This window comes from Macaca fascicularis, chromosome 20 (assembly GCF_037993035.2).
Source record: "Macaca fascicularis isolate 582-1 chromosome 20, T2T-MFA8v1.1".
Classification (NCBI taxonomy): domain Eukaryota; kingdom Metazoa; phylum Chordata; class Mammalia; order Primates; family Cercopithecidae; genus Macaca; species Macaca fascicularis.
Window position 1 is genome coordinate 16,146,128 of NC_088394.1, and position 18,116 is coordinate 16,164,243.

General features: G+C 48.1%; 1 protein-coding gene across 10 annotated transcripts in view; it reads right to left on the reverse strand.

The window, feature by feature from the left end:
* Positions 1-15,592, reverse strand: part of MYH11 (myosin heavy chain 11) — a 153,654-nt gene extending 138,062 nt beyond the window's left edge. For all 10 annotated transcript variants that reach the window (XM_005591331.5, XM_005591330.5, XM_005591326.5 and 7 more), the window contains exon 1: positions 15,508-15,592. The gene's annotated coding sequence lies outside the window, so the exon portion shown is untranslated. The remainder of the gene's footprint in view (positions 1-15,507) is intronic.
* Positions 15,593-18,116: the final 2,524 nt, after the last annotated feature.

Here is an 18,116-nt window from a genome sequence, read left to right on the forward strand (position 1 = left end):
TTAGTAGAGACAGGGCCTCACCAAGGTGGCCAGGCTGGTCTCAAACTCCTGACCTCAAGTGATCCACCAGCCTCGGCCTCTCAAAGTGCTAGGATTGTGGGCATGAGCCACTACACCCAGCCCCGAATGCATTATTTTTTAAATGGGTACAGAAAGTGGGGTGGAAATGTGAAAATCTTGATTCTGCCTTTTCTATACGAATTGTTCCTTAGGGTAACTAGATTGAAAAGGAGAAATCTCTCTCGATGGAAGATTAGGTTGTTAGATGTCCTTTCTACATGGGAAGCCCATTGATGATAGATTCACGTTATCTGTCCTGTTATGCAGATGTGTTTATGAGAAGAGGGACAGAGACAACTCGCTCAACAGGCCTGTCCAGCCCCCTGTTCCTGACTCTCTGACCACAGCTGCAGGGGCTGTCCTGGAAACGCTGGTTCACAGCCCCTTTCACCTCTTGCTGCTGGGCTTCAAAGAACTGAGTTGCTGGCTAAGTGAGGACGTACGGCCACCAGGATCTATGTGCGGTTGACATCCCTCCTTCAGGAGGGAATTCACAGCTCCTTTCAATTCACTGATAATCCCCATGCTTGGGCCCCACATTCCACAGAGACAGAATAAAGACCCATGTCCCACTACTGGATCCCTAGAGCTGAGCAGCCAACTCCTGAAACCCAACCTTTTGGGTGATGGAGATTTTGCAAGACAGAATGGGAGTGGAAGATATTCCAATCCCTATTTTCTTTATTTCAGGGCTGACAATAATAATTAAAAAACTAATTGAAAAAACCTGCAGCTGGGTACGGTGGCTCATGCCTACAATCCCAGCACTTTGGGAGGCTGAGGCAGGTGGATCACCTGAGTTCAGGAGTTCGAGACCAGCCTGGCCAACATGGTGAAACCCCATCTCTACTAAAAACACAGAAAGTAGCCAGGTGTGGTGGCACATGCCTGTAATCCCAGCTACTTGGGAGGCTGAGGCAGGATAATCACTTGAACCCAGGAGGCAGAGGTTGCAGTGAGCCAAGATTATGCCATTGCACTCCAGTCTGGGCAGTAATAGCGAAACTCGGTCTCAAAAAAACAAAAAAACAAAAAAACAAACCTGGAAGCTGATTTGCTCAGAGGAGATTTTCTGCTGGGAGACCTGATATAGTAGCTGATGAAAAAAAGTGGTGGCCAGGAGTGGTAGCTCACACCTGTAATCCTAGCACTTTGTGGGGGCTGAGGTAGGAGGACTGCTCGAGGTCCAGAGTTTGAGACCAGCCTGGCCAACATGGTGAAACCTGCTCTACTAAAAACACAAAAATATTAGCCGGGCATGGTGGCAGGCACCTACAGTCCCAGCTACTGGGGAGGCTGAGGCATGAGAATCACTTGAATCCAAGAGGCGGAGGTTGTAGTGAGCTGAGATCGCGCCACTGCACTCTGGCCCAGGCAACAAAGAAGACTTAAAAAAAAAAAAATTGTAAGAAAAGAAGAAAAAAGGCAGAGAAATGAGGAAATCCTATCTAAATCTGAATAATCACTTCAGATATCCAGAAAGAGAAATACAGATCTGGTAGACAACATGCTTTGTCCTAGGTTTAACAAAAAAGCCTTCCTGCATTTTAACATCATTGTTGCATTTGGCTTAGCTCATAGTAAGACCAACAGTGTCCTGCCCCTGACTCCACTTACCCTATCTTAAAAAAGACTCCCTTCTACATGGAAGAATTCCAGCGAATACATGGAGAACAATAAAACTAGGATGTAACTGTTTGTAAAACTCTAATAAGATAGTAGGTCTCAAGCTGGGCGCGGTGGCTCACACCTGTAATCCTAGCACTTTGAGAGGCCCAGACGGGCAGACCACCTGAGGTCAAGAGTTTGAGGCCAGCCTGGGCAACATGGCAAAACTCTGTCTCTACTAAAAAATACAAAAATTAGCCGGGCATAGGGGTATGCGCCTGTAATTCCAGCTACTCAGGAAGCTGAGGCAGGAGAATTACTTGAACTCCAAAGGTGGAGGTTGCAATGAGCTGAGATCATTCCTCTGTACTCCATCCTGGACAACAGAGCAAGACTTTGCAAAGAAAGAAAGAAAGAGAGAGAGAGAGGGGTAGGGAGGGAAGAAGGAAGGAAGGAAGGGAGGGAGGGAGGGAGGGAGGGAGGAAGGAAGGAAGGAAGGGAGGAAGGGAGGAAGGGAGGGAGGGAGGAAGGAAGGAAGGAAGGGAGGGAGGGAGGGAGGAAGGAAGGAAGGAAGGAAGGGAGGGAGAGAGGGAGAGAGGGAGGGAGGGAGGGAGGGAGGGAGGGAGGGAGGGAGGGAGACCGGAAGGAAGACAGGAAGACAGACAGGCAGGCAGGCAGGCTGGCTCTTGGCAAAGGCTACCTGTAATTGCTAAAACTGTTAGGCCAATGGGGCTCACATTTCCTGGTGCATTAGCTTCTGAGTCAGTAGGACTGGGATGAGGCCCAAGAGTATGCATTTCTAACCAGCTTCCGGGTGATAATGATGATGCTGCTCTAGGGTCCCCACCATAAGACTGACTATATCAGATGAAGAGCTGCTGTGGAATTTTATAAGGGATGGGTCCGCCTGACATCACCTAAATCTACTAATTAACCCTAACATCACAAAAAGAGAAAACTGACTAGACATTATAAACATTACATGCCTGCAGATGGGACATCACAGGAAGTACCATTACCACTAATGACATATTCTTGCTAAAAAGAAAAGGGGATGGAGATGGGGGATGCAGGTGATGAAGCCTCTGGATCTAACGCCTGTCTATGGAAAATGCAAGGCACAGGAGAGCATGTTAAACAATGCAATAAAATCCCAAAGGTGAGAGACTGCGCTCTGTCACCCAGCTAGAGTGTAATGGCGGGATCTTGGCTCACTGCAATCTCTACCTCCTAGGTTCAAGCAACTCTCCTGCCTCAGCCTCCCGAGCAGCTGGGATTACAGGCGCACACCACCATGCCTTGCTAATTTTTGTATTTTTAGTAGAAACAGGGTTTCACCATATAGTCCAGGCTGGTCTCAAACTCGTGACCTTGGGTGATCTGCCCACCTCAGCCTCTCAAAGTGCTGAGATTACAGGTGTGAGCCACCATTCTTGGCCAGGACTCTGTTTCTTTAACAAATAAATACAAACAAAAAAGAGAGGAACCTATAGATTAAAAAATAATTGAAAGAAAAGAAGCTGGCAGTGGCTCACATGTATAATCTCATATTTTGGGAGGCCAAAGCAGGAGGATTGCTTAAGCCCAGGAGTTTAAGACCAGACTGGGCATTATAGCAAGATCCCATCCCTTAAAAAAAATCAGCCAGGCGTGATGATGCGTGCCTGTAGTCCCAGCTACTAGGAGGCTGAGGCATGAAGGTTGCTTGAGCCCAGCAGTTTGAGGCTTTAGTGAGCTATGCACTCCAGCGTGGGTGACAGGGTGAGACTCTGTCTCAAAAAAATAAATAAATAAATAAAGGCCGGGCGCGGTGGCTCAAGCCTGTAATCCCAGCACTTTGGGAGGCCGAGACGGGCGGATCACGAGGTCAGGAGATCGAGACCATCCTGGCTAACACTGTGAAACCCCGTCTCTACTAAGAAATACAGAAAACTAGCCGGGCGAGGTGGCGGGCGCCTGTAGTCCCAGCTACTCGGGAGGCTGAGGCCAGAGAATGGCGTGAACCCGGGAGGCGGAGCTTGCAGTGAGCAGAGATACGGCCACTGCACTCCAGCCTGGGCGACAGAGCGAGACTCCGTCTCAAAAAAATAAATAAATAAATAAATAAAATAAAAAAAATTAAAAAAAAAAAGGAAAAGAAAAAAAAGAAAAAGCCACAGAGAATGAAAACATTTCATAAATATAGAGCATTTTCATTAGCCTAAAAGATCTTTCTGAGCCTTTAAATAAATTGCAATTTCATTGGTGCTGGCAAAATTGGATTGGTTGCCTCATCTTGAGAGGTAAGATAACCTGTAGTCGTGAAAAGACACCCAGATTTTGCAATCAGATGCGAATTCAAACATGACTCTGCCACTGCAGAATGCACGCTTCTGGGCGACTCACATAGATTTCTGAGACTGAAACTTACCATCTGTTAATACTGGGGGCCTAATGAGTGCCCTACAGAGCTGCCATGAGGTTTAGATGAAACTCTCTACACCAAGCCTGTCTAACCTGCAGCCCACAGGCTGCACGCGGCCCAGGATGGCTTTGAATGCAGCCCGATACAAATTCATAAACTTTCTTAAAACAGCATGAGTTTTTTTTGCGATTTTTTTTTTTTTTTTTTTTTTTTTTTAGCTTATCGGCTATCATTACTGTTAGCGTTATTTTATGTGTGGTCCAAGACAATTCTTTTTCCAGTGCAGCCCAGGGAAGCCAAAAGATAGGACACCCCTGGTCTACACCATGTACCTTCTGTTTCTACACCCTTTCCCACTTCCTATGACTCTAAGCCACTTCTCTCATTCCTAACCAAGAGCATTTACTACTGTTGGATGTTTTAATTATGTTTATTTCTGGACAGCCATAGTCACAGAAGTGGCTCAATACGATACGTGTTCCTTTAATAGTGTAACCAAGGTTAGTTTAAACAAGCAGCATAATAGAAAATGCGACAAAGTATTCAATAATTCCTTGATAATGTCTTGTTTCTTAAGATGTTGCAGCAGATTGTGTGTGTGTGTGAGAGAGAGAGAGAGAGAGAGAGAGAGAAAGAAACTGGAGGATGCATAAGAGAAATGGGAGGATATAAAGATGAAATAAGATTCACTACAAGTAGGCCAGGTGTGATGACTCACACCTGTAATCCCAGAACTTTGGGAGGCCGAGGTGAGTGGATCACTTGAGTTCAGGAGTCTGAGACCAGCTTGGCCAACATGGTGAAACCTTGTCTCTACTAAAAATACAAAAATTAAAAATTATCCAGGAGTGTGTGCCTGTAGCCCCAGCTACTGGGGAGGCTGAGTCAGGAGAATCACTTGAACCTGGGAGGTGGAGGTTGCAGTGAGCCAAGATCATACAACTGTACTCCAGCCTTGGTGACAGAGTCAGACTCCATTTCAAAAAAAAAAAAAAAACCAGAAATGTCAGAGCCGGGACCTGAACCTGCATCTCATTCTGGAGTCTGTGTGGTTCTGCTTTCACATAAGGTGGGTGGCCTTGTCAGATGCCCATAAAGGAATCCATCCTTTAAGACACCTGGCGCAGTGCCTGACACATTACAAACACCCAAAATAGGACTCGAATCAGGTGAAGTAAACTACAGCTCCACACTACAAAAAAGGACATCTCACAACACACGCTTGAGCAAAAGAAGGTGGTCACAAAAAGCACAGGCTGACTGTTGAACTGAAGTCCAAAACCAGGCAGGCTACATCCACAGTGACAGAGCTCAGATAAGGAATGAATGAGCCTTGGGGGTGCAGTGATTGCAAGGACAGAACGTGATGGGGACTGGAGAGGGTTGATGCTCTAGATCTTCATCTGAATGCCAGCCCTATGAGTGTTCACTTCCCGAAAATTCATTGAACTGCTGGGCCAGGTGACATGGCTCACGCCTGCAATCCCAGCACTTTGAGAAGCCAAGGCGGGAGGATCACGAGCCCAGGAGTTCAAGACCAGCCTGGCCACACACAGCAAGACCCATCTCTAAGTAATTACCTGAGTGGAAGACAGAGGTAGGAGGATAACTTGAGCCCAGCAGGTTGAGACCAGCCTGGTCAACATGGTGAAACCTTGTCTCTAGCAAAAAATACAAAAATTAGCTGGGTGTGATAGTGTGCACCTGCAGTCCCAGCTACTCAGGAGGCTAAGGTGGGAGGAACGCTGAAGCACAGGACGTCAAGGATGCAGTGAGCCATGATTACGCCACTGCACTATAGCCTGGGTGACAGAGACCCTCATCTGAAAATATATACATATATCCTCTCAAAAACTCATCAAGCTGCACACCCATGGTATGTGGACTTTTTTGGTTGTAAAGTACACTTCATTTTCCTTCCCTCTTATCTTTGTGGTAAAATACAGCTAACATTCACCACCTCAGCCACTTAAATGCAGTTCAGTAGCATTAAGTATATTGATATTATTGTGCAGTAATTAAGAGTTTGTGCAGATGGTAGCCAATTACATCCCAAGAGGGATAGGAGAATGTTTCATTTGTTCTAAGCACCATAACAAGTAAAGTGGACTATTTTTTTTTTTTTTTTTTGAGACATGGTCTTGCTCTGTCTCCCAGCCTGGAGTGCAGTGGCATGACCTCAGCTCACTGCAACTTCCATCTCCCAGGCTCAAGTAATCCTCCCACCTCAGCCTCCCAAATAGTTGGGACTACAGGCACCTGCTACCATGCCCAGCTATTTTTCTGTATTCTTTGTAGAGACGGGGTTTCACCATGTTGCCCAGGCTGGTCTTAAACTCCTGACCTCAAGTGATCTTCCCTCCTCGGTCTCCCAAAATGCTGGGATTACAGGCATGAGCTTCTGTGCCCGACCCTAAATGGGCTCTAATTGCCATGTTGATGAGTTGCCTTAAAAGTCAGAAAAAATAGCAAAAAATACAACAGAAAAATAAAAAGACACGTACATCTCCATTGCCCGGGACCCTGTCTAACCTCAGACTTAAAAACACAAACAAGATCAAGTGCAAAGATTCAGTCTCTGTCCAAAAAAGGAGGGCTTGGAGCAGGCTGGCTTCCTTCTGGCTTTGATGTCGCTGACAGTTACGACGTGCAAAATCTGCTTTGGTCAAAAGACAGCAAGATGGGGGATGAGAAGCTTGGACTCACGCTAGAATGCTGTTTTCCATAGCATGCTCCTTGGAACCCTAATTCCCTGAAATATCTGGGCTGGGGTGGAGCCGGGGAGGTTGAGAAGCTCTTCCAACAGTGGGGCAGTCAAGGTCAAATCCATTTGGAAGGTGCTACATATTCCTTTTCCCTCATTAAGACACAAAACACACATCAGGACATTTAAGTCTCTGGCAGATCTGGAAACCTGAAAGCTGTTTTGCTGCTATGAGCCTTGGGTCCCCAAAACAACATTTGGCCACAGATTTGCCCTTGAGAAAATTCAGTGAGCCTGACAAATTAATAATACTAGTACTAGTAATAATAGTTGCTAACTCTGTTTTTTTTTTTTTTTTTTTTTTTTTTGACAGAGTCTTGCTCTGTCACCCAGGCTGAAGTGCAGCAATGTAATCTCAGCTCACTTCAACCTCCACCTCCTGGGTTCAAGTGATTCTCGTGCCTCAGCCTCCCAAGTAACTGGGACTACAGGCATGTACCACCACACCTGGCTAATTTTTGTATTTTTAGTAGAGATGGGGTTTCACCATGTTGGCCAGGCTGGTCTTGAACTCCTGGCCTCAAGCGATCGATCCTCCCACCTCGGCCTCCCAAAGTGCTGGGATTACAGGTGTGAGCCACCGCACCTGGCCACAACCTCTGCACTGTTGACTCTCGGGCTGGGTCATTCTGTGTTGTGAGGGGGCTCTTCTGTGCATTGCAGGACATTCTGCAGCACCCCTGGCCTCTGCCCACCAGATACCAGTGGCACCCCTTCCTCCACTCATGACAATCAAAAGTATCTCCCGACACTGCTAGATGTCCCCTGGGGTGGCAAAACTGCTCCCAGTTGAGAACCACAGCTTTAGAATAAAAACAAGGGCTGTCTTGGGAAAGGCCATTAAAGCTGAGAGCAGCTCTCACTTAGTCAAACTCAACTTGGAGTACCGACTGCAGAAGGTCAGATGGGGGCAAGGTGAACACACTGGACCAGAGATGGACCACAAGTTGGCCCAACCCCAGGGACACTCTCCATCTACCTTGGTGCACCTTCCCAATCCTCCCTCCTCCACCATCGCTCATGTTTAAGGTCCTGCATCAGCTCCAAGGGCTGAAAGGACATCTCTGAAATTATTACCCAGAACTGCTGATCACAAAGTACATTTCACTCATCAAGAGCTGCTCTCAATGACTGTGGTTGGGGGAAGGGTCTCATTATATGCCCAGGGTAGAGAGCAGTGGTGCAATCATAGCCCACTGCAGGATCAAACTCATGGGCTCAAGGGATCCTCCCACCTCAGGTGTGGGCCACTATGCCCGGCTAATTTTACTTTTTGTAAAGATGGGGGTCTTGCTATGTTGCCCAGGCTGGTCGCAAACTCCTGATCTCAAATGATCCTCCTGCGTTGGCCTCCAAAAGCTCTAGGATGACAGGCCTGAGCCACCTCGTCCGACTTTCTTGAATGTTTTGATGAAAACAAATGTCTCGAACTCCTGAGCTCAAGCGATCTGCCTGCCTCAGCCTCCTAAAGTGCTAGGATTACAAGCATGAGCCACCGTGCCCAGGCTGCTTCATTTTTTGAGCACAAACAAGCTATTCATTAGCCTCTGGAAGACCTTAGGATGTCAAGTAACAAGTCTCAGCTCTGCCCCAAACCCGTTGGGTGACTCTGGACGAGTCACTTGCCCTCTCTGGGCCTTGTGTTTTTCATTTAGGGAAAAGAAATCAATGGTAGGCTGACCTAGCTCTACCATGCTGTGGGACCCGTCTGTGACTCCTGGCCAAAGGGCTGAAACTGGACCAACTGGCTGAGAATGTCAGGCTGCTTTAGGTTTTGTTGTCATCAGTTTCATTTTTCCCAGAGGAACTAAGGGGCAAAAGATCTTACCCTCTCTGCTTCAACATTAATAAAAAGTAAATTAGGCCGGGCGTGGTGGCTGATGCCTATAATCCCAGTACTTTGGGAGGCCGAGGGAGGAGGATCATCCGAAGTCAGGAGTTCAAGACCAGCCTGGCCAACACAGTGAGACCCTGTCTCAACTAAAAATACAAAAATTAGCCAGGTGTGGTGGTGGGCGCCTGAAATCCCAGCTACTCGGGAGGCTGATGCAGGAGAATCGCTTTAACCCAGGAGGTGGAGGTTGCAGAGAGCTGAGATCACATCACTGCACTCCAGCCTAGGCGACAAGAGCAAAACTCTGTCTCCAAAATAAATAAATAAATAAATAAGTAAATTAAATATCCCAGAGCCCAGAGAGTATAGGATTTGCATATCACCTCGCCTGGTCAACAGCTTTCCTCAGGATTTTGCTGTCAAGCCATTGGCTGAAGATTTTGGACCAGAGACACAAACCCAAATATTTTTGGAGATCAGGTAAGTAATACAGAGTGACCCAGACCAGATGTTAGAGTATTGCACATATTCTAAATACCATGCAGGGCTCAGCACTGTGGCTCACACCTGTAATCCCAACACTTTGGGAGGCCAAGGCAGGCAGAACGCTTGAGCTTAGGAGTTCGAGACCAGCCTGCGCAACATGGTGAAACCCCATCTCTACAGAAAATACAAAAATTAGCCAGGCATGGCGGCACATGCCTGTAGTCCCATCTACTCGGGAGGCTGAGGTGGGAAGATCGCTTGAGCCTGGGAGGTGGAGGAGGTTGCAGTGAGCTGAGATCATGCCGCTGCACTCTAGCCTGGGTGACAGAGTGAGACTCCATTTCAAAAAAAAGAAAGAAAGAAAAATTGCTTGTATTCTAAACATCATAAAGGGCTGGACACAGTGGCTCACACCTGTAATCCAAGCAATTTGGGAGGCCAAGCCAAGAGGATTGCTTGAATTAGGAGTTCTAGACTAGCCTGGGCAACACAGTGAGATCCCATCTCTCAAATAAACGAATGAATGAATGCCACACAGGCAAAACGGAAGTTCTCTGAACCTGATCTGCAACACAATTCACCAGCTGGAAGGACCTCTGCAGTGGAAATCCTTGTTCGAGGCCTGGTCCAGGCGTTCAATATGTCGCAGGGAGAGGGACTGGGTACTCTAAATGCACCTGCTCAGCAGGTGCCCAGTAGTACCAAAAAGGCAGTTTAGATCTATTATTAGTAATAGCCACTGTATTTATTGGGCCCCTTGTATTCATCAGGTATCGGGCCTGACAGCTGCCTAGATAGAGACCATCTGACTATGTCTCATAAGCGCTCTGTAAGGTGGCATCACCTGCTGTTGCTATTTTCCTGCTAAGATGACTGAGGTCCTGGAAGGTAAATGCAAGGCCCCCACGTGTAAAATTTGGAATCAGGAGTAGAATACAGAATCTAATCCTAATTTTCTGCTAAGAGTAAATGGATACCCAATTAATTCTTAGCAGAAAGTCCCCTTCTTGCCCCTGACCCTCCTCTGCCATTTCCACCCTCCCCTCACCATTCACATCCCCCCACCTCCCAAGGGCTTGTTCCCAAGAAAGCCCTACCTCACTTTCACAGAAAAAAAAAGTGAATGGTGAACCTGTCACTTTCTTATTGCCTTGTGACATCTGCCTAATCATCTGAATACCAATGGTTTCAAATAACTGCAGAAAGAAGCTATCGTACTGTGTAACACTATTTTTTCCTCCCGACCAAGAAAACTTGGTTGGTAAGAGTTACTGTAGCCCCTGTGAAGGATGCCTCTGGAAGTGAGCAAGAACTGGTTATTTCTGGCCCTAAAAGCCCCACTGTGTTTTATATTTTACAATTCTGGCATACCACAGATTAAAATAAATGTATAGCCTGCTATGTCAGGGGTCCCCAACCCTTGTGCTGCAGTACCAGTCCATGGCCTGTCAGGAACCAGGCCACATAGCAGGACTGGGCAGTGGGTGAGTGAGCATCACTGCCTAAGCTCCGCCTCCTGTCAGATAAGCAGCATTAGATTCTCACAGGAACGTGAACCCTATTGTGAACTGCACATACAAGGGATCTAGGTTGTGCGTTCCTTATGAGAATCTAACCAATGCCTGATGATCTTAGGTGGGACAGTTTTATCCCAAAACCATCCTCCCCACCCCCACTCCATCCCAGGTCCCTGGAAAAAATTGTCTTCCACAAAACCAGTCTCTGGTGCCAAGAGGTTGGGGACTCCTGTCATATGTGACTGCAACAAGTTGCAATTTGCAATACTTTTTTTTTTTTTTTTTTTTTTTTGAGACTGACTCTCACTCTGTTGCCCAGGCTGGAGTGCAGTGGTGTGATCTCGGCTCACTGCAACCTCTGCCTCCGAGGCTCAAGTGATTCTCATGCCTCAGCCTCCCGAGTAGCTGGGATTACAGGTGCACACCACCACACCCAGCTAATTTTTGTATTTTTAGTAGAGATGGGGTTTAGCAGAGACCATGTTGGCCAGGCTGGTCTCGAACTCCTGACCTCAGGTGACCCACCTGCCTCGGCCTCCCAAAGTGCTGGGATTACAGCGTGAGCCACTGTGCCCGGTCTGCAATGTCTTTAGCTGGTCATTTGCAGTATCTATTAATTTTAGATATGCATGCCCTTTAACTGAGCAATGGCATGTCTGGGAATTTATCCTACAGGTAAATTCACATAATTAGACAAAAAGTCCAAGGCTGAAAGAGTGGCATTATCTATTATTCCCATTTTCCTGCTAAGACTATCAAGGTCCTGAAAGGTAAATACAAGGCCCTCCCTTGTAAAAGTTGGAGCCAGGATTAGAATCCAGATCTGTTTGAAGCCTAATTTACTCAGAGATGGCATTAGTGATGTTTAACACATCTGAATGCGTCAGCCCTGTTCACAGTCCTGTCCTAACAACTCACTGCTTCATCCTTTGAGCACAAACAAGCTATTCGTTAGCCTGTGGAAGACCTTAGGACTTCGAGTTACAAGTCTCAGCTCTGCCTAAAACTCGCTGGGTGACGCTAGGCAAGTCACTTGCCCTCTCTGGGCCTTGTATTTTTCAGCCTGGTACAGTAAAGTGCTATGCCCTGCATCTTTTTTTTGAGACAGAGTCTCATTCTGTTTCCCAGGCTGGAGAGCAGTGATGCAATCATGGCCCACTGCAGCTTTGAACTCCTGGGCTCAAGCAATCCTCCTGCCTCAGCCTCCTGAATAACTAGGACCACAGATGCATGCCACTACGCCCAGCTCATTTTCAAAATTTGTTTGTAGAGATGGTGCCTTGCTATGTTGCCCAGTCTGGTCTCAAACTCCTGACTTCAAGCCATCCCCCCACCTCAGCCTCCCAAATTGCTGGGATTACAGGTCTGACCTGCCACACCTGGCCTCTATGGCCCTTTCCTCACAACTTTGATGAGGTTTTTCCTCCCTAGCCCCTGAAACCCTGATACAAGTCACAGATGTCCAACCTCCCCTTTCAGCCGCTGTGAACAGCTTCTTCCTCTGTCCTTGGATCACACGCAAGGTTTCTTTCAAATTCTTGCCTGGCTTTCTCTAAACTCAATCTTTCCTCCATTGTGTGGCCAGGGTTAAATGTTGAAAGGTGAGGGGTGGAGGGAGAAGACATAGAGAGCAAAAAGGCCATCCCTTAAAGTATGCCATCAAGACCCTAAATACGCCAGGCACGGTGACTCACGCCTATAATCCGAGCACTTTGGGAGATCAAGCCAGCCGAATCACTTGAGGTCAGCAGTTCGAGACCAGCCTGGCCAGTGTGGTGAAATCCCATCTCTACTAAAAATACAAAAATTAGCCAGGCATGGTGGTGGGCGCCTATAATCCCAGCTACTCTCTACTCAGGAGGCTGAGGCCGGAGAAGTGCTTGAACACAGTAGGTGGAGGTTGCAACGAGCCAAGATCGCACCAGTGCACTCCAGCCTGGGTGACAGATCAAGACTCTGTCTCAAAAACAAACAAAACCCTAAACAAATGTTATTGGAGTTTGTAACATTCCCAATCCAGCAAAGGAATGGTAGCTAAACATATTAAAGATTCTAATCACCACTTTCAGCCCAATAGAAATGGGGTTGATGAGATCAAAGGGAAGAAACATTAAGAAAAGCTTCTCCTTTAAAGGCCACATAATTTAGGCTTCCCAGTTCTGCCAAAGATGAGCCATGCCATACTGAGCAAACATCTTGAACTCTGGTTGTGTTTGCTATAAATAACCATCTACCAAAGTTTCCCAGGGCCTAGGCACTGTGCTAAACCCTTCATACACATTAGCTCATCAAATCCTCCCATGAGGGTAATCTGTTAAACTCTGGAGTTAGAAGGACCTAGATTTGTAGAATCTTGTTTTCCTTACTGACTAGCTGTCTTGAGCAAGTTATTCAGATGCCATATTTGTAAAATCAAGCCAGTTATAATAACAGTATCTACTCTAAAGGGTTGTTATGAAGACTTAAGATAATGTCCACAAAGGGCTCAGCATCTCACCAGGCAAAAGTACCCAAGAAACATGAGTTATTCTCATTACCCCATTGCCCAGATGAGAAAGTGAGGTTTTGGGAGGTGCTGGAGATGATTTCTAAATTTGTTTATGACCTTCTATGATTCTACTGGATTGAAAATTGAACTTGGTTTTCAAGAAAAATCTACTATATATCTACTCTTGGAATTACAACCTTGTGCCTAAAGCCTAAAACCCACCTGTTTCGATTCAAGCCCTGTGGAAAGGAGACAATTCCCTCCCATCCCCCACCCCAAAAAAATCAAACTTCTGAATAAGAGGGTTAGGGAAAAAGAATCCCACTTTTCTCCCAAATCTCTTCTTCTTAGGGCTTCTCCACCAGTTCTTCAATGGGTAAGGGATACAGTAGAGAAATCCCCAGGGCCGGGACCAACCGGGCCGTAGTGCAAGGCTGGGTAACTGACGAGGGGGCTGGGGATGGCCTCATGGAAAACGCTTCCATAAATGGGCATGTTTGCCTCAATCTCAGCCCTCCCACGGAAAAGTAATGATAACAAATCCATAACAAATACCTTGTAGGGAATAACACATCTATTTTGGACATGATAATAAAAATACATGGTGTTTACAGGGCAAGCCTGGAGGCTTCTCGAAAAAGGCCCAACTAGTTCACGTTCTGGACTCTAGGGGTGGCAGCTCACGTAGGGTCACTGGTTTCAACTAGATCACTTCCCGCCCCCACAACCAGGGGACAAACAGTGCCTTTTATTTTAAATGTGCAAAAAGTCAGTTTATGTTTTCTTCAAAAGACATGGTGATAAACATTTACTTTGTTGGAAGCATTTAGTCCCACCAGAAACCTGACCCCAACAAGTTTGAGTCCATGGTAAAGAAGATAGTGGGGTCAAGGGTATGAACTTGGACTCAAACAGACCCGGGAATGGGTTCTACCACTTGATGGCTGTGTGACACTTTACCTCTCTGAGCCTCAGCTGCCTTGTATACTAAACAGACATCATAATGCCTTTCTTATGAAGTTGTTGCAAAGATTAAATGAGATAAGTTAAATGTTGCAACAGCGTGTGGCACTTAAGTGTTCCATCAACAGTAGCTATCTCAATGGGAAAACATCAATTTCCTTCCAACAAAATTCCCTATCTTATTTCACATCCTGCCATCTAATGACTTTCAGTTCAGCGTCAAGTTCCCTCTCTCAATAATTCTAAAATAGTATCGTTAAGTAAATCAAACAAAAAACTACACAAAGCAGTTTACTAACAGCCTGCCTTCTTTTCATCAAATCCCGGACAGTTCACAATTTAATCTCTCAGTTCTTCATACTGCAACTAAACCCTCCCGGCCTTGGGTTTCTAAATGTTTTCTTTTACTTCTGGACAAGCATGGTTTGAATGGTACTTTTTCTCAAGTGGCAAAATCCCTACCAGACCCTGTGCTGGAAGAAAACTTACAACAGACAGTAGCCACACTTTCTCTCGTTTTACCCATTTGGTTGGACACGAGAGAGGCATTGACACAGGTGACTCTGTGGAAAATTCCAGTGTAATCTTACCTAATGCACCTGCAGATCATGGAAGCAAATGGAGACTTTGGAGCCCACCTGGGTATCTGGGGGCCCTTGGGGGTCAACCTGGGTGAGATTTTTTTTTTTTTTTTAATTTGTAGAAGATGAAAAAGTGGGCTGTAATAAACTAGATCACAACCAGCCTTATCTCCCAGGGGTTCTCAACATAGTACCTGATAGAACTGATAAAAACACTTCCCTTTCTGCTAAGCCTATGCCCATGTGTTTTTAACTGATTTAATGCATTATCAACACAACTGTGCAATACCGTCAAATCCACTAGGAGCCTCACCTTGCCTGTCTGTGTGATAGCAAGTGACTTTTCGGTGAAGTTGAGCTGTGTTTTTTTGGTGCCTAGAATAAAAGTGAGATGCCTGACTGTCTGCACTGAACCTCTGAGATTTCCAGGGGAGTATATCTCCTGGATTAGCCTCTTAACAAGAATCACCCAGGACTGATTTTCTATTTTAAGGCCGTTTTTTCTGGGGATTCTAGAGTTGGGAAATGGAGTTGGGTCCAGGCATTGATATCGTTAATAAGCACCCCCAAAATAGTACTTCTCACTGGCAACCTTGAGAAATGCTGTTTGGGGAAAGTCTAGGATAATCTAGGATGATAGGGCAGAGAGACATCCAAATCACAACTCTACCCCCACCATGGTCCTTACGAGGTTGACAACAGGGACCCCTAAGTGCAACCCAGCCCCTATAGAATACCCTATAGGACTTTTAACACCCCCAAACCCCTGCAATCTGCCCCCAGAAGGACAACTACTACTTACAGATCTCCCACTGGGGGCTAGTGGAAAGGAAACTGGATGGCGGGCTCGGATCTGACGCACCTCCCAGGCCGGAGCGTCCAAATCTCCCTGCGCGTCTCGGACGCCTCTCTTTATAGACCCGGAGCTGCCCGCGGGTGGGAAAGGGGAGGAGACCGAAGGGGTGGAGTTGGGGAGGGTCCCTCGCGGCCCCCTCGCCGCGCCCCCTGCAGGGCGCACCCGGGGCGGGAGCGCAAGGGGCTGGGGCGCTCCGGGGGACAAGGACGCACAGAACAGGTGCGCACAGGGACCGGAGTCTCACTCCCGGCCGGAGGCGATCGCAGAAGCTCCGGATCCCTAGAGAAAGGGGGTCGAGCAGGCAGCGTGTGTGCGGGATGCTTGAGACTGTCTTGCCTGAGTCGGCTGCAGCCGCGCAGGCTTTAACCTCTTCCTCCCCGTGTTGGGGCTGTGGTGGATCTGACTTGACATCTCCCACCCCACTTCCCATTTTATTGGCATCGCACTGTCTGGAAAGAGGGCCGGCTGTGCAGCGTGAAGGGTAGGGAAAGGGGATTTCTTGAACTTTGCAAAGTGCAAGACAGGAGGCCCCCACCCTTGCTGGGAACGGTGCAGGAAGGGGAAGTTTTTACTTTTCCCAACTTGCCATCTCCACCTCCACCCACACCTCCACGACCAAAATACAAATAAAAATGAAAAATAAGCCCACTGTGGTTATTTCAGCAGTCCCCCCACCCTGTGTGCCACTCGCCAGCTGCGTGACCATGGGCAAGTCACTTCACTTCTCTGAGCCTTGGTGTCCGCAGCTGCAAAATGTGGGGAGGCGGTGGCGGTGATAATTACGTAATTTACAAGGTGCGAGTGTCAGGATTCAAGGATAAAGTGGGTGCGCCCCCAGAGTCTGCGAGTTCCCTTCTACAACTGCCCCTCCCCAAGGATTCCTCGCCTAAAATTGCACTCCCTGTCTCTCTATCTCGGCGCCACTCTCCTCTGCCCCGTGTTGGTCCCAGTCTGTGTCTCTCCTGTGTGACTGACGCTGTCTCTCCATCAGTCTCTCTCGCTGTGTCTCTGCCACTGTCTCTGAATGTCTGTCACTCTGATCATTGCTGTCTCTCGCTCTATCTTTTGTCTCTGTCCCTCTCACTGTTAGGTCTGTCGATGTCTCCCTCGTGTCTCACCCTGTCTCTGGTCTCTGTGTCTCTTGCTCTCCATCCCTCCCGCGTGTCTCACTCCTATCTCTGTGCGATCTCTCTCTCTTTCTCTGTTCCCCCGGCTCTCCGTCTTCTCCCCGTCCCTCTCCCCTCCTGTCCACGCACGCACACACAGGCCATAAAAGGAAGTCGAGGCGGTGGGCTGGCCCCACGCCAGGCCGGGGACCCGCGGGCAGCCCGGGCTCTCCGCTCCCCGCGCGGCACCGGCTTCTCCGAGGTTCCCGGGCCGGGCCGAGCCGGTCCCCCTCCCCGGGCGCGGCGGGAGCGGCGGGCGGGAGACAACCCAAAAAGGGCAGGCGCGGACTCCTTCCTGCAGGAATTCCCAGCTCCGCATACCAGCTCGGGGCTGCCCGCTCCCCCTGACTAAATATGGTGCCGAGAGGCCTCCCTGCTCCCCGGCGTCGGGGGAGGGGGCCATTCACGCAGCCACGGGCGGCAGTCGCCCCGCTGGGCGCGAAGGGGACCCCTCTGCTTCGGGCAGGCCCGGAAGGGGGCAGCCCCCAGTCCCACGTGGATTTCTGCTGCTTCAGGCCAGAGGGTTTGGAGAAGGGGTTAAAGTTGGGCAGACCCCTCCTGGATTTTGTACTTGGCGCAGGCCCTTATTCTACAATCCCTCTTCCTGCAATCAGATGGAGGGGCTGAGGGCGAGGGGCGTGCGGGTGGGGTGGGAGGGTGGCTTCATTAATACCCCCATTTTGCAGGTGAGAAAATTGAGTCCCCGCAGGGGTAAAGGGATTTGCCCAAGCTCTCACTGGGACAGTCATGGATTGGTGGTGGCACTGGAACCTTTCTGATGACGACATTCACTTCCAGAAAGGAGACATTGAAGGGAAGTGTCCAGGCAGACTGGACTTGAGGCCCAGGGCATGTCTTTGAGAATGGATGTCTGGCTTTGAATCTGCCAGTGCTGCTTTCTACCTATTTGACCGTGGGCAAGTAACTTTGCCTCTCCATGCCTCAGTTTCCCTACCTGTACGATGGGAAGAACAGCTACTTCCTGGCCTTTTTGTAAGCAGTCCTTGAGATGATCCATGTAAAATGAACACTGTGCACTGCTTCATGTTAGCTGCTGTTATTGGTAACAAACGTGAAACCAACTAGAGTTGCACCAGGCCTCGGGATACAACCAGAGCACTCTTTCCCTGCAGGCTCCCAGGTCCCTCTGGAAAGCTCTGCATCTCAGACCCTCTTGGGTCCTTCTTCATCCTTCCAGCATCAAGCTCACCTGGTTTTCACCCTGGAAACTCCTGAGCCTGGCCCTTGCCCTGCAAGGGGCCTAGATCAGAGAGTCAAGAACAGCCTGCATTCAGCTGGCTGGGAAAGTGAGGGGTAAAGCTCTACGGAAAATGATGAATGAGCTGCTCCCCACATGCTTTTAACATCTACGCTGTAAAAGGAGTGGAA